General features: G+C 43.6%; 1 protein-coding gene across 4 annotated transcripts in view; it reads right to left on the bottom strand.

The window, feature by feature from the left end:
- LOC126322318 (protein timeless) overlaps positions 1–16,856 on the bottom strand; it is a 383,108-nt gene that overhangs the window by 354,109 nt on the left and 12,143 nt on the right. The window contains exon 1 of one of the 4 annotated variants that reach the window (XM_049994283.1): positions 3,477–3,588. The exons of the other annotated variants lie outside the window; for them this stretch is intronic. The gene's annotated coding sequence lies outside the window, so the exon portion shown is untranslated. Of the gene's footprint in view, positions 1–3,476; positions 3,589–16,856 lie in introns of those variants that run through there. 4 annotated transcript variants of the gene reach the window in all.

Below are 16,856 nucleotides of genomic sequence, written 5' to 3'. Positions count from 1 at the left end.
AGTACTTTAACAATAACGATTAGAAACAAATTTCGGTTAACTCTATATTTTTATTCCGTAAACTAGCTTTTAATTAGTGGATAATTTGGAAGAAAGGTTTTCGAAGTACGTCGTTAATGAAACAAGAATAATAACTTTAGCCAGTTCCTCAACGGAACAAACGTAAGAATAGTTACTGGCATCATGACGTAGGAAAAGTACCTAATGCAGACTTTCAAGTACTTCACACCACACATGTCACAGCAGTGAGATAATAAACAAATAGCAAACACATACCACATATATTAATTTTCAAAGATCAGTTAAAGTAAGATTGTTTACTGGCTGTGGACAGAAACTTTTTGTTACGCTACTCTCCGTAATACTGACGGTCGTAATTCTAGCAAGCAGAGAGATCATTTGAATTTACTGATATTTCTTGATAACAAAAACAATAAATTGTGCTGTGCTTTGACAGTGAAATTCAGTGTCCAAGTTATGTAAAGTTTTACTACCAATTTTTTTATTGTGAAAGTTACTTATTTTTAGCAAACGAATCAATACTGGCTTTTGCATCAATCTATTTCTGACATAATACATACTACAGCCAAAGATTTTATTATTACGGAATTGTCGAAAAGTTGGAAAAATTATGTTTTAATAATCTAATAAATTAGTATGCACTTTATTTTCTGATTATCTCGGTTCAAATTTGTAAATTTGTGGGAAGGTATTATGGGAGAAAATTACTTAGATCATCAGTCCCTACGCCTACACACTAATTAATCTAACTTAAACTAACTTACGCTAAGGACAACACAAACACCCATGCCCGAGGCGGGACTCGAACCTCCGACGGGGGGAGCCGCGCGGACCGAGGCAAAGAGCCTGAGACCGCGCGGCTAGGTTCATACAAAAGGATAGGATGGGTACTACTTGAATAATGACTTAGGAAAGTTGTTTACGTGACAATATGCTCGAAACCGATGTTATTTAAGCAATAAAATCCCAACTACGCTGGTCAGCCTATTGCACTTCAAGTTATAAAAAGTCCAGATCTTATTTCCCTTCATGATGCTCTTGGTTTGTCGGGCAGTTTCATTTTAGGGTAAAATAAGGCACAAGTTGATCTTCTTGTCATACCATAGCTAATAACAAGGGCCCACAGTACTCTTGATATTTAGTGAATTACTCTTGCTGTATTTCTACTGTGCCCAAAATGTCATAAACGTAGCTTGCCCATATTAAAACATCCGCCAAAACAAACATTTCAGTTTTCACTGCTCCGCACTTCGGAAAAAGATTTTTTATCTCCGCACTTTTGCATAGCCACACGGCGAATACACACAATGGACGACACCAATCGTCTCCTCGCGATCCCGAACAGCTACTTTCTTTGGCTCGGCCGCAAGCCCAGCAATGATGCATTTATAGTTTATTACACTCTTTGACAATACAATTTGCCCGACTAGGCCAGCGTGTCTACTTACAAAATGTCATAATATTCTCTTTGTTAAATAACAAATAGCGTTTCTAACTTTAAAACATATTTACAAGAATAATATTCAGCAAAACTAATAAAACAAACTTTTTGAATTTTTTCGTAACAGTGCTTCCCTTTTATATATTACGTATATATTTATATATTACATACATATTTTAAAAACAGGTACACTATGTGATCAAAAGTATCCAGACACCCCGAAAACATACTCCATATCAGCCACCACAGTAGTCATTAGACATCGTGAGAGAGCAGAATGGGGCGCTCCGCGGAACTCACGGACTTCTAACGTGGTCAGGTGATTGGGTGTCACTTGTGTCGTACGTCTGTACGCGAGAATTCCACACCCCTAAACATCCCTAGGTCCGCTGTTTCCGATGTGATAGTGAAGTGTAAACGTGAAGGGACGCGTACAGCACAAAAGCGTGCAGGCCGACCTCGTCTGTTGACTGATAGAGACTGCCGACAGTTAAAAAGGGTCGTCATGTGTAATAGGTAGACATCTATCCACACCATCACACAGGAATGCCAAACTGCTTGAGGATACACTGCAAGTACTATGGCAATTAGGCGGGAGGTGAGAAAACTTGGATGTCATGGTCGAGCGGCAGCTCATACGCCATACATTCCGCCGGTAAATGCCAAATGACGCCTCGCTTGGTGTGAGGAGCGTAACACTGGACGATTGAACAGTGGAAAAATGTTGTCTGGAGTGACGAATCACGGTGCACGATGTGGCGATCCGATGACAGGGTGGGGGTATGGCGAATGCCCGGTGAACGCCATCTGCGAGCGTGTGTAGTGCCAACAGTAAAATTCGGAGGCGGAGGTGTTACGGTGTGTTCGTGTTTTTCATGGAAGGGGCTTGCACCCCTTGTTGTTTTGCGTGGCACTATCGCAGCACAGGCCTACATTGATGTTTTAAGCACCTTCTTGCTTGCCACTGCTGGAAAGCAAATCGGGGATGGCGACTGCATGTTTCAACACGATCTAGCACCTGTTCATAATGCACGGCCTTTGGTGGAGTGGTTACACGACAATAGCATCCCTCTAATGGACTGGCGTGCACATAGTCCTGACCTGAGTCCTATAGAACACCTTTGGGATGTTTAGGAACGCCCACTTCGTGCCAAGCCTCACCTCTCCTCAGTGCAGTACTCCGTGAAGGATGTGCTGTCATTCCGCAAGAAACCTTCCAGCACCTGATTGCGAGAGTGGAAGCTGTCATCAAGGCTAAGGGTGGGTCAACACCATACTGAATTTCAGCATTACCGATGGAAGGCGCCACAAACTTGTAAGTCATTTTCAGCCAGGTGTCCGGGTACTTTTGATCACATTGTGTATATCAAACACGCGCTTATTCGAATGCAACGATGTGTCAAAATTTCGAAGCAATCGCTGAGAACTTTTGGCGATTTAAGATTCTGAACAAACGAACATTGACGTCGTTATATAAACTTCCTTTAATTTATGTATTACATGTTGCGCTCCAGTAGACACACAAAAAAACGTCCGTATTTGAATGCACCAGGGACACGTTTTGTCTCTACATGATATGTACAGGAATACGTTGCTAATATTCCAGCGAAACTGCAGCAATCAAGTGTCGATCATGTCGTTTTACGGATGCAGCATCCCACCGACGTCTCCGGTGATCGTACTGAATAAATTGTGTAAGCAGCGGTTAATAATAAAATCATCATTATGCCTTTCTCATTTGTCTGATGTTTTTTGCCCACGTCCCGTTCTTAGTCCCTTACATAAGGAAACGTTTATATACGCCTTTCTGGCATTCACTGCCCCAGAATTACACCTGGTGGCTAAAACAAACTAATTTTTTCCAGCGTAAATCGGTTCCGCATTAACGCATTAGAACACCTACCAAGTTTCGCTGCCATACTACAATAACAGGCCACACAGGACACGTCTGAGAAACTGCACATTAATAATAACCACCAAGCAGAAAGCATTCTTGCCGAGATGATTAACTTACGATGAAATACAGGCGTAGCCGTGCTACAGCGTGGGTTACTCGGAATTTGGGAAAAAGGTCAGTATTCGACCGCAGCGTCAGAGAATCCGACAAGAACTGGCGCGAGACACGTGTCCGTGTGGCGCGAATGATTCACAGCCTTGAGCGGTCACGTGCTGCGTCTGCGAGGCCCCACTCCCGGTGTGTGAAGGTCAGTCGATAAACAAGATGGCAGTAGAAGCCGCCACGTACTCATACGGCTGGCTGCTCTCGCGGGTACAAACACGAGATCTGTTTCTGTCTCACGCCGTACTACTAATATCCATCCAATACAACTGTTCGTTTCCACTAATGGTATAGAAGTTGGCTTTTGGTGGGGGTCGCTGATCCTGCCACACATGCAGAGATCCAATTATACCCTCGTTAATATAAAATCAGTAGGCTGCCTCGTCATGTAACTACAGTTTTCTTCGTAATACTTTTTATTTGATTTTTCAACTTATGTCCGTAGTTGCTAAGTTACTTTAACGATGCCATGCTGCCTGCGGCTGTCAGTTTTTAGTTTATTTACTCCTATACTACTGCATAATTTGGGTCTTAGGCTGCCTTACCCCCGTGACCTACTGAGATGAGACAGCTACAAATCTCACACAACGCTTCCTGATGCGCCCGTCCTTTCTTAAAAGCACTATTATTATGTGTAATCATCCGAAAACTGACATTTTCATAAGTTACAGTATGATAAGTTTATTAGACGGTAAACAGTCGACAATAATACTTTCGTCATCGAAGTACATGTCACTATAACGTTCACGCCCTATATACCAGCAGTAAACACTTAAAAAATTAACAACTTGCACTCGTTGTTCGTATTACGTTTCGAAAAAATCGTCTTAACAGACCGCTCTTCAAATAGGAAATGCCGGATTCTTCTACGTGGCGCTGCTCCAATGGTTCCAGCCCATAGTACTGTAAAATTCAGGTATTTTCTCGAATGATGGCTAAAATGTGCTTGCATAGTCGATAGAGGATACGCAAAATACAACGTCATCTGTGAGACGACTTTATCAACATAAAATTGTTGACATAAATCGAACTAACGGGGCTGTATTTACATGCTGCGCTAACAGATGGCGTTATTTGTACTCGAGCAATGCGCTTCACAGTATTCTACAAAATGAGACAAAATTAGGGCTTGTCGGGACAATAAAGTCCGTAACGGTGGCGGTTCCGATATACCGGAACGGATGGCAACCCTAAGTGAGAGTCCGTCATTCGTCATGCATCCCTGTTACCTCCAATGCGATGTCTCCGAGGTCAGAGTGTAACACAAAGCGCGCCAAATCCGAATTAATGACTGCTGGGGTGAAGTTTATTGTTGTTGCTTATGACTTGCCTCTTACTGGGCTCTGAGGAGCATAATAGAATCGCATAAATGATCAAAAATAGCAAACTCCGCTCGCCTTCTTCAAGACGTATGTCAAGACCCCCCCCCCTCTCTCTCTCTCTCTCTCTCTCTCACTCACTCACACACACACACACACACACACACACACACAGGGGCTAGTGCGCGCACTGCAAAATCAATACACAAGATAAATACAGCCCGACCAGATTATCTATACAAGCATAAAGTAGCGCTTACTGCCGTTTACTATAGTCTTGGGATTTATCGCAAAGATAATGATGTCCACAATGATCACCACTGTTTATCATTTCAAACATTTGCCGATCTGTGTCTCCCTATCATAAATGACACGCGCATTTCCCATGGAATTCTACAATTTCCTCTCCTAAAAGATGCGTGTACAGTGGAAAATTTCTCTTTGAATGGCAGCAATATTATTAGCGTGCACAACTGCACTGCCGCAGAGCAGGAGAACGATGACCAGGAGTTTTCGAAGTAATGTTTAGTCCATGTTTTCAATGGACACGAAACAAGGAAAGTAACGAAGGAATTATAGTCAACTGCAGGCTTTTATTAGGATATGTCTCCGTTCCATCGTTGGTGGGTAACGTAATGTACATACAATTAAGTCCTCTGGAAACTTCCTCAGAGCATCGTGTCATCATAGTAATTAAAGAGAATAAATAACCCTAGGTTGACCAAACTCTCAGAAAACCAGAACATGATGTCACTAATTGTGTGTACGACTAGTACAGGGTGGCAAGAGGAAAGCTCTCTACGGACTGCATACAGTAAAAGAAGCGAGAAAGAAATCAGCAGTAGCGGCAAAACGTAGACACAAGTCAAGGCTAAACGCTCCGGTCAGGGAGAAAGAATCTGTAGCTGCTTTTTTTTCTGAAGAAGTAAAGGATATGATGGAGATGGTGGTTGAATAGTTGTTGACACAACTGTAAGTCACTACTGCTCCACACTCTAATAATCATTCTTTGGCAAGAAAAACCCTTACATCGTTGAGTATTTTTTCTAGTGGGGGGTTGAGGTTCGGCGCAAATCAATAGCACAGTGTTGAAACAACTCAGAGTTGATAAGAAGGTAGGTGAAACAGAGTATAATTTTTATCGCAGCAATCATGCCGACCTGCATGTGGAGCAATAGAAAAAAATGTTAACTACAGATGCATATAAATTGCTGAATCTTGATAGACAATCAACTCGCCAATCGTAGGACGCCTAATTACAAACTTAAAAATACTATTAGTTTAAGACTAGAGTGCGCCCAACTCTCGAAAAGCTTGTAAGGAAATTATAGTCAGCAGAAAGTCACGCTAAATCTGTTAAGGAGTGCGCGTATTAACTCTACGAATGGTTTCTGGGTTGTAACAACTCATTCTTGGTCCCCAACATACATAGGAGCACGTGATTTAAGTAACGTAGTAAAATAATTAATTGTAAATGGCGTATGGCTAGTACCTCCCGTCGGGTAGAGCGTTCGCCTGGTGCAAGTCTTTCGAGTTCACGCCACTTCCGGCTACTTGCGTGTCGATGGGGATGAAATGATGATGATTAGGACAATACCCCGTCCCTGAGCGGAGAAAATCTCCGATCCAACCGGGAATCGAACCCGGGCCGTTAGGTATGACATTCCGTCGCGCTGACCATTCAGCTACCAGGAGCGCACAGTAACGTACAAAAATCACCATCGGACAAAGGTTAAAACATATTTACGTCCACGTTATGGGGCTAAGTCTGGAGAAAGCGCTGAAGCGCTGCGTTGTTCTTTCTGGACAATTTATTGAGTAAAACGTAATGAATTTTCTCGATAATGTTACACCTCTTTCAAAAGGGAGAAATGAATAAAACATTTCTTTACCTATAGCGAAAAGAATGCCGTAAAAATTTAAATTTGCCTATTTGCTACTGAACTTTAGTCGTTCAGCCTTTCTCTTCAAACTGGCATAAGTGCTTTTAAATATGAAAGAGAGAGCTAATTTATCGAAGCCCTGACCCCCCGCTCCCACTATCATCCTGGACAGTAGAAACCGGAAAAGGTGGAGTTGTGCGACTCCACAGCAGACACTAATACACAACGTCATCAGATAATTTTCCAATAATAGCACAATTCTTTCTCCATATCGTTATCAGAAATTCTACATCGCATAGTGATTGCAGCAGCCTTCTGTCTTCAGTGAGAATCGTAGATGAGGCAGTAACAGTACTTACATGTTTCAATGATAAATTATAGTGATCCACTTATGGGGAAAAGTCGCTAACACCCCTGAACGCTATTCTTGTGGGTTTTGAAAATAGATTGTATGGCTAAGAAAATACGCATCTCTCAACTACAACATTTGCTTCAGTACAAGACTTGCCTCATCGGATTGCAAAATCTGGCTACACTGATCGCTCATTATCTAGCAGGTAGCCCTACCTCCAATCAGTTGTGTTTAGATAGTGAAGTCCTCTCTTTGGCATGTTGTTCGTCGGTTTTGTGCCAACGAGAACATTATCCGGGGAATAATAACAACTAATTACGTCTCATTTAGTAAGAAAATGCGCTAAGTAAATACCTTGTCTTCAAATTTTTACACAACACACAGGAATTCATTTCTATGAATCCCTCCCACCATAGAGGGAAAAGTACAGAACGTTAACACAAAAAAATCGACATTTTTTCTGATTAATTCACAATCTGACGCGCATTTCATTCTTTAAAACTTACTGATTATGTAACATCAGAAATCTGTTCATCGGCTTTAAGCCTTGGAAAAGTGCAAAAAATCGACGTCCAGTCTGACAAGTGGCCGAACTTATGACAAACGCAATGCAATAAACTGTTCCATATGCCACACGATTACATAAGAAGAGTCGCTATCCTCAGACGTTCATAAACTCTAAACAGGCAGGAACGATCATTAGAAGCAAAAAAACTCTAATAAACATGAGCTCTAAAATGCATACCTTAAGAGTTATGAGCACTTGTTCGTCTTCGCTACTGTGAAACACATTTCTTCTATTAAAAGTGCTCACAGCACTTAAGGTATGCACTATAGAGCCTCTGATTACTGGACATTTTTTCTTGTTTTCATCCATACTACCACCTCACCACCTCTAAAAATATAAAAAGCAAAGGGCGTGGATTAAAAAAGGTTTTTTTTAATAGTATCTAAGATGAAGAACTCGTCTTAGCTTTTAAGATATACAGGGTGTAACATAAAGTCCAAGAACACTTTCAATTATTTATTTGCACAAGAACTAAACATTGCACAGGTCATACATATTGCATTTTGAAGAGAAACTCTGAAAGTTTGGTGTTTTTTATTTTTATTTTTTTTACAAACAGTCGAAATGCGAACCATGAATGAGCCGGCAGGCGTCAATATGGTAATCGAATTCTTGCCATGCCCGTCCCACATGGCATCGTCGACTGTGGGCGTCGCTTCCCGTATTCTCTCCCGGAGCTCTGCTACATCACTTCGTAGAGGCGGTACATATACCAGATCTTTAAAGTGTGCCCACAGAAAAAAGTCACACCGAGTGAGGTCTGGTGATCGGGGAGGCCATTTCATGAAACAGCTGTCCCCTTCTGTAGCACGGCCGATCCATCGATACGGCAGCTCGTGTTCAGGTACACACGAACTTCACGATGAAAATGGGGTGGGGCCCCAACCTGCTGAAAGATGAACAGAGAGTCTGATTGCATTTTAGGCATCAGCCATTACTGCAACATGTCCAAGTCTCTCGTAACGCGCTCCACATTCAAATCACTCACAATGGGACGTCCGCTTCTCTTTGCCGGGCAAAGGCAACCCGTCGTAACGAATTTGTTGTGCCACCTTGTTGGTGGCTTCTTACCGTACTCGGTTCTAAACAACCGCTGAACAGCTGTAGCACACTTGTTTTTCTCAACTCCAACACACAGAATGCTCGCTCCGCACGTGATCTCGCCATGTTTGCGACTAGCGCTGACTATCGGCAAATTACTAAACTACGCTGTGGCGGTGTACATGAAAAAACAACTTTCAGAGTTTCTCGTCAAAATAGCATATGTGTGATATCTGTACAACGTTTGGTTCTTGTGCAATAAATAACTTAAAGTGTTCCCGAATTTCATGAACACACTGTATATTACAGGGCCATTTTTTTCTAGGTCGTTTGCTTCGAATGGGTGTTCTACATCTGCATCTACATACGTACTCTGCATGCCACCGTACGGTGCGTAGCGGATGGTACAGTATACCACATTATTACACAACTACTCATTTCCTCTCCTGTACCACTCGCTAATAGAGACAGGGAAAAACGACTTTCTTTGTGCCTCCGTCTAAGCCCTAATTTCTCGTATCTTATCTCCGTGGTCCTTACACGGAATGTATGTTGGCGAGAGTAGAATCGTTGTCTAACATTTTTCAATAGTGTTCCTAAAAAAGAACGTCGACTTCCCTTCAGGGACTCCCACTGGAGTTGCCGAAGCATCTCCACAATACCTGCGTGTCATTCGAACCCAATGGTGACAAATCTAGCAGATCCGCCTTTGAATTGCTCCGATATACTCCCTTTAATCCGACCTGCTACGGGTCCCAAACACTCGAGCAGTATCCAAGAATAGGTCGCACTAGCGTGCTGTATGCTGCTTCCTTTACAGATGAACCACACATTCGCAAAATTCTACCAACAGACCGAAGTCGACCATAAGTCTCCCTTACTAGAATCCGCACATTCTTACTCCTTTTCATATCGCTTTGCAACGTTACACCCAGATATTTAAATGACGTAATTGTGCTAATCAGGACACTATTAATGCTGTATCAGAACATCACAGGTTTGTCTTTCCTAGTCATCCTCATTAACTTAAATTTTTCTACATTTAGGGTCATCCCACCAACTACAATTCTGTCTAAGTCATCTTGTTATCTCTCTGCAGTCACTCTACTTCGACTCCTTCCCCTACAGAACAGCATCGTCAGCAAATAACAGCATATTGCATCCCACCCTGTCCGCCACATCATTTATGTATACATAAAATAGTAGTGGTCCTGGCGATACCGCTCTCATATCCCTGAATATTGACCGTACCCCTTGCGCACTCTGTGTACACACGGCCATTAAAACTGCACGCGATGAAGACGGTAAGCAAAAAAAAAAGTCAATTACAGTTTCAGTACAACCGCGCACACTAGGTAGGAGTAAAGTCATTCACATTCTACACTCCTGGAAATGGAAAAAAGAACACATTGACACCGGTGTGTCAGACCCACCATACTTGCTCCGGACACTGCGAGAGGGCTGTACAAGCAATGATCACACGCACGGCACAGCGGACACACCAGGAACCGCGGTGTTGGCCGTCGAATGGCGCTAGCTGCGCAGCATTTGTGCACCGCCGCCGTCAGTGTCAGCCAGTTTGCCGTGGCATACGGAGCTCCATCGCAGTCTCCCACACTGGTAGCATGCCGCGACAGCGTGGACGTGAACCGTATGTGCAGTTGACGGACTTTGAGCGAGGGCGTATAGTGGGCATGCGGGAGACCGGGTGGACGTACCGCCGAATTGCTCAACACGTGGGGCATGAGTTCTCCACAGTACATCGAAGTTGTCGCCAGTGGTCGGCGGAAGGTGCACGTGCCCGTCGACCTGGGACCGGACCGCAGCGACGTACGGATGCACGCCAAGACCGTAGGATCCTACGCAGTGCCATAGGGGACCGCACCGCCACTTCCCAGCAAATTAGGGACACTGTTGCCCCTGGGGTATCGGCGAGGACCATTCGCAACCGTCTCCATGAAGCTGGGCTACGGTCTCGCACACCGTTAGGCCGCCTTCCGCTCACGCCCCAACATCGTTCAGCCCGCCTCCAGTGGTGTCGCGACAGGCGTGAATGGAGGGACGAATGGAGACGTGTCGTCTTCAGCGATGAGAGTCGCTTCTGCCTTGGTGCCAATGATGGTCGTATGCGTGTTTGGCGCCGTGCAGGTGAGCGCCACAATCAGGACTGCATACGACCGAGGCACACAGGACCAACACCCGGCATCATGGTGTGGGGAGAGATCTCCTACACTGGCCGTACACCTCTGGTGATCGTCGAGGGGACACTGAATAGTGCACGGTACATCCAAACCGTCATCGAACCCATCGTTCTACCATTCCTAGACCGGCAGGGGAACTTGCTGTTCCAACAGGACAATGCACGTCCGCATGTATCCCGTGCCACCCAACGTGCTCTAGAAGGTGTAAGTCAACTACCCTGGCCAGCAAGATCTCCGGATCTGTCCTCCATTGAGCATGTTTGGGACTGGACGAAGCGTCGTCTCACACGGTCTGCACGTCCAGCACGAACGCTGGTCCAACTGAGGCGCCAGGTGGAAATGGCGTGGCAAGCCGTTCCACAGGACTACATCCAGCATCTCTACGATCGTCTCCAAGGGAGAATAGCAGCCTGCATTGCTGCGAAAGGCGGATATACACTGTACTAGTGCCGACATTGTGCATGCTCTGTTGCCTGTGTCTATGTGCCTGTGGTTCTGTCAGTGTGATCATGTGATGTATCTGACCCCAGGAATGTGTCAATAAAGTTTCCCCTTCCTGGGACAATGAATTCACGGTGTTCTTATTTCAATTTCCAGGAGTGTATATATAAGGCAAGGTTACGCAGCGGGTTTCACACTCATAATCGCTTTTGGTTGTCTGTTCTTGACAATATCATGTGACATTTCGTATAAGAATAAGAGGAAACTTGTACCAGCACGTAGGAAATTCGACAGCAGCAAGATTGTGGCCTCTGAAACTACAGTTTACCATTTCGCTACGTTTCTGATCGAGCTGGTCAGGATCCCAAGACCAAAAAAGTTGTATGCGATGCTATGCAGGGTATCGTGCAACCAGTGCCCGAGATGACAGAAATACCTTACCGCTCTGCCGTGTAGGATCAGCCACGCCTCATGCGTGCGTCAAGAAATGCAATTGTTGGCAGCACGATGTTTGGAGCGCCTAGGACTGTCGGAACGCCGACCGCAGCCGAGGCTTCCCTTGACGCGCGCCGACAGCGGTGGGACGAATCACACACGGGACACAAGAGAAGCAGCACGTCGTCTTTTAAGGCGAGTGTCGATTCCGTGTATGGCATCACAGTGCAGCTATCCCTGTGTGGAAGTTCCGAGGCCAACGAACGTTTTTAGATTGCATTCATCATCGTTATGCAGCCCCGGCACTTGACGTGATGGTATAGGATGTCATTGGGTACACAACACGATCACCTTTTGTTAGCACTTCTACATCTACATGATTAGTCTGCAGTACACAATGAAGTGCCTAACAAAGGGTTCTTCGAGCTACTTTCAGACTATTACTCTACCGTTCGACCACATGGCGTGGGGAAACGAACACGCAAATAATTCCGTGTGAGCTCTTTTTTCTTTTCATTTTATGATGATGAGCACTTCTCCTTATGTAGATGGGCGCCCATGTTATCACACTCTGTGGAGAAAGTTTCTGATTGACTTTTCATGAGCAGGTCCAGCTGCAACGAGAGACGCCTTTGCTATCTCAAATCGCGTATCATATCAGTGACATTTCCCCCTATTATGCGATAATACAAAACGAACTGCGCCTCTTTGTACTTTTTCGATGTTCTCTGTCAATCATATCTGGTAAGGATCCCATGCAACACAGCAGTACTCTACCAGAGTACGGAAGAGTAGTGTAGACAGTCTCTTCAGTAGACCTGTTGCACCTTCCGAGTGTTCTGCCAATGAAACGAAGTTTTTGCTTTCCCTCCCCCACGACATTATCTAAGTGACCGTTCAATTTTAAGTTTATCCTAATTTTAATTCGTATTTAACTGGATTGGCAGCCTTTAAGTTTGTGCGATTTATCGTGGAACCGAAATTTAACGGATTTCATTTCATAATCATGTGGATGACCTCACACTTTTCCTTATTTAGGGACAAGTGCCACTTTTCGTTCCATGCAGATGTTTTGTCTAAATCATTTTTCAATTGCTTTTACTGTATTTCCTGGGGTGGTCATGAATTTGAAATTTATAAGTGCCATGTGGTTATAGTTATTGTTATGGCGCGGTGCTCCAAAGAATAATCAAATGCATTGTGTTGCAATATACTCCATGGACATTAGAGATTCTGTGTCTGAATTCTATATTCCTTTGTCGTCTTCTTCTGTTATTGGACTTGAAGAGAAAAGAACGATTGTCTGAAGTTCATCTTGCTGTAATTGTCTATGTAAGTTTAAATCGAAGAAAAAAATATAGTTGTTCATAACTTAAGATTTGTGTACAGTATTCAATAATATGTATTCTTCAACCCTGTTTGTCCTGAGTAGACGTGGCCTTAACGGAATATTGACCATTGTTAGGCGCCATACTAGAAAATAATTAGTAATTTTCTTTCAGCTCATCTTCGAGACGTGCCCCCGGTTAGGACACTAAATTTTCTTTCAGATTCCACGAGCTATGCAGCCGCTATGAATAATTTAATATATTTCATTTACAAATTTTCTCAAGATTGCGAGATAATATCCCAGGCAGAAAGGCCTGGTCACAGGATTCTAGTTCTAGTATAAGATTTCATCTGCAAAAGTTTATGCTTGTTATCTTATATTGGTATTCGAGACGAAACCACGATCTTGAGCTACGGGTTTCAATACTTCTCATTTACCTGACATACGAAATATTATCGGGTGCTATAAGTACATGAGTTTTAACTATACTTTGGATGTACGTACACAGGGGAATATCTGTGATTATTCAAGAGAGAGACAATTAATTATTTATAATCCCGTAACCAGCCTGAGTACTGAGCTAGTTTAATGATTGCTGATTCGTGTCGGGCTACATTAAAATACGTTACACTGTCCATAGTATTATTAGTTATTTCTCTTTTCTTTTGACGTCACTTTATTAATAGCTATCAAAGCAGATAAAATAAATTAAAAATTTTATTAAATTACATTACAATCTGCAAACAGTCTAAGACGGCAGGTCAGACTGTCTCCTAAATCAGTCATGTAGACTAGTTACAGCAGAGGGCCTAGAACACTTCCTTGGAGAGTACCACATATCATTTCTGTTTTACTCGATTATTTTCCATCGATTACTACGTACTGTGACCTTTCTGAAAGAAAATCACTACTCCTGTAGCACAAATTAAGCGATACTCCGCAGGCAGGTAATTTGATTAGATGTCTTGTGCCAAAGAATTCTGGAAATCTAGCTGGCAATTTAGACATCTGCCGTTGCATTTCTGACGTTCTGGGGACGGTGACTGTGGCGTACCTTCGAAGCCTCCGTGACGATACCTTTCAACAAGATAACGCAAGACCGTACATTGCCTGTGCTGCCCTGACCTACTTCGACACACAAGATGTTCCCTGGCCAGCATGTTCTCCGAATGTCTGGTCGTGTATCGCCAAGAGACTGGCAATCACTAAACGCCAACCACTACAACTGATAAACTCTGGTAACGGACTGAAGCAGCAAGGAGTGACCTCTCCCTGTCTGACATCTAAGGAGACCGTACCGACGCCCTCTCGCCGATTTGATTCATACTGACAGGCTATGCAGGGCACGTCTAGAACTTCAGTATACAAGGTGTTCAGAAATTCCTATTACAGATTTCTAGAACTTGTAGAGGGGAGTGATTGATTAATTGATATTTTGAATAGGAACTCATGTCCGAAAACGTACCGTTTTCGTGCTACAGCCGTTTGAAAACATGTTTGCTAGTTAGATATGCAACAGGATAGTCATGGTGGGAGGTGGTCACGTCGGATCAGCTAATGTCATTTGACTTCTGTCCTGCCGGCCAGAGTGGCAGAGCGCTTCTAGGCGCTACAGTCTGGAACCGCGCGACCGCTACGGTCGCAGGATCGAATCCTACCTTGGGCATGGATGTGTGTGATGTTCTTAGGTTAGTTAGGTTTAAGCAGTTCTAGGGGACTGAGGACCTCAGAAGTTAAGTCCCATAGTGCTCAGAGCCATTTGAACCAACTTCTGTCCTACCTCTCTGACCTGGTTCGAGACTCATTCACGTATCTGTGAGTGTTACAGCAACATGGTTGAGTACACGTTTGCCGAATCACCGACATGGCCCTTCTCAGTGGGGAAGTCACAAGGCAATAAAAGTGCTACTTGTCGCCTTTATCCAAGATCGTTCCCCACGACTTCATCGCATAACCTTTTCGCCGCAATTAGGCAATGGCTTCGAGGAAGGGTACCTTCAGTGTCAACAGGCGTGACGGTGGTGCTCCAAGAAGACGCCGCACATCCAAATTGGAACAGACCGTGCTGCATCACGTTGAAGAGAACCCATCAATGAGTATACGAGCGATTTATTTAGCTGTTAGCTGTGGAAACGCAAAATAAGTGATGATCTGGGTCACTCCTAATCAATTACTTATAAAAATTGTCGCGTTACCAACATGTTTTCAATCGGTTGCAGCACGGGAACAGTACTTTTCCGAACATGGGTTCCAATTCAAAATATTTCTACTCACTCCCCTCTACAAGTCCTAAAAGTTGGTAACGGAAGTTTCCTAACACCCTGTGCGTAATTAACAAGCCGCAATTCTTTGGGGAAAATCGAGTTTGAACATTTTAGGCAGTCTTACATACTTCGTACGGTGACTAGGAACCAAGGAGTCCACAGCCAAGCGAGTATGCGTCGAGTTTTATAGGCGCGAGGTCCGTGGATCGAGTGTCGCCTCCCGTACTCTTGTTTTGTTTCGTTCCGACGTAATTCTAACGACAGATTTGCGTGGTACGCCACGAATTTGTGCGATCACCGAGAACCGCTTACCATTGTAACCAAAGTATGTTTTGCAATACACACACTGAAAAATAAAACGAGCTCATGCAAAGACTCAGTGTCCATTTCAAGTGCTGTATGTCACAATACTTATTGTTTTCTATGCTTCTATGATCAGTACCATCCTGGTTCGTCACAGTGTTCCATAGCCTACACATTATACCTGCCACACATGTAGATAAAATAATATAAATAAAATAGCTATACTGATTTGATTAAAAATTCTTGTGTATCTTTTTTCAAATCTCATCAAGAATTTTTTTCTTCTTTTTTCAGGGTAATGATTATAAAAATAATAAAAGAATCATTCAACAATGGCAGTTTGCACAGTCATAATAATCATGTGGGAACAAAGAGAAAATAAGTGCAGGCAAGGATATTCGATCCATGGACCTCGCATTCCTGAAACTAACCGCTTAAGAGGGTTTTTACCAAAGAAACTCTCCTGGCGCCTAAAATGAGGGGTGGGGACAAAGTGGGCGTGGTTCGCATCCCGGGGCGTAACCAGCATGCCCTGTTCCCTCCCCCAGGAACGTGGAATAGAGATACAAAGCGCATCAACGAGACCAATTTTTTTTATATTTTATAAAACAGCGTAGTACGAAACCGACGTAGAGGAGGGAACGGCAATTCGTCACACTCGGTGGGACAATCGACGCATAGTTTTACCGAGAAGAACATTCCTGTGACCAGAGAATAACCGGTAGTAACAAGGGAAACTCCTTATCACAACCGTCTCAGATTTTGTGGTAAAATGGGCCACTGGACAGCCCGTCAAAAACTGAACGCAGACCAAGCATAAAAACAGGAAGAAGGTGTACTGAACTGTGAAAAAAATAAAATAAAAATAGTGAACGGTCCAAGCTGAACAAGTGCAATATAGCAGCAAGTAGAATAGCTGCGGCTACGTACTTCAGTGTTCGTGGTGTTGAACTATGAACCGGACGAGCCGTGTTCAAAACTATCTTGTGCCATTTTTTTTTACAACATTATGTACTGTACATTGAAATGTTTGTTCTCTTTCTGTAGTCTTGGCAGTTGTCATACATTGGTTATAGAATATGAGTCATGTGGTAAGAATATACCGTCGCATGTAAATGTGATGAATAGTGAGAGCTGGTGAGATACCTCATAGACATCTCACAGAAATGAAAACGACAAATAAACAGGTGTGAACTAT

Source organism: Schistocerca gregaria, chromosome 2 (assembly GCF_023897955.1).
Source record: "Schistocerca gregaria isolate iqSchGreg1 chromosome 2, iqSchGreg1.2, whole genome shotgun sequence".
In the NCBI taxonomy this organism is placed as follows: Eukaryota; Metazoa; Arthropoda; class Insecta; order Orthoptera; family Acrididae; genus Schistocerca; species Schistocerca gregaria.
Note: the sequence above shows the minus strand (reverse complement) of the source record. Positions and strands in the feature narration are given on the sequence as shown.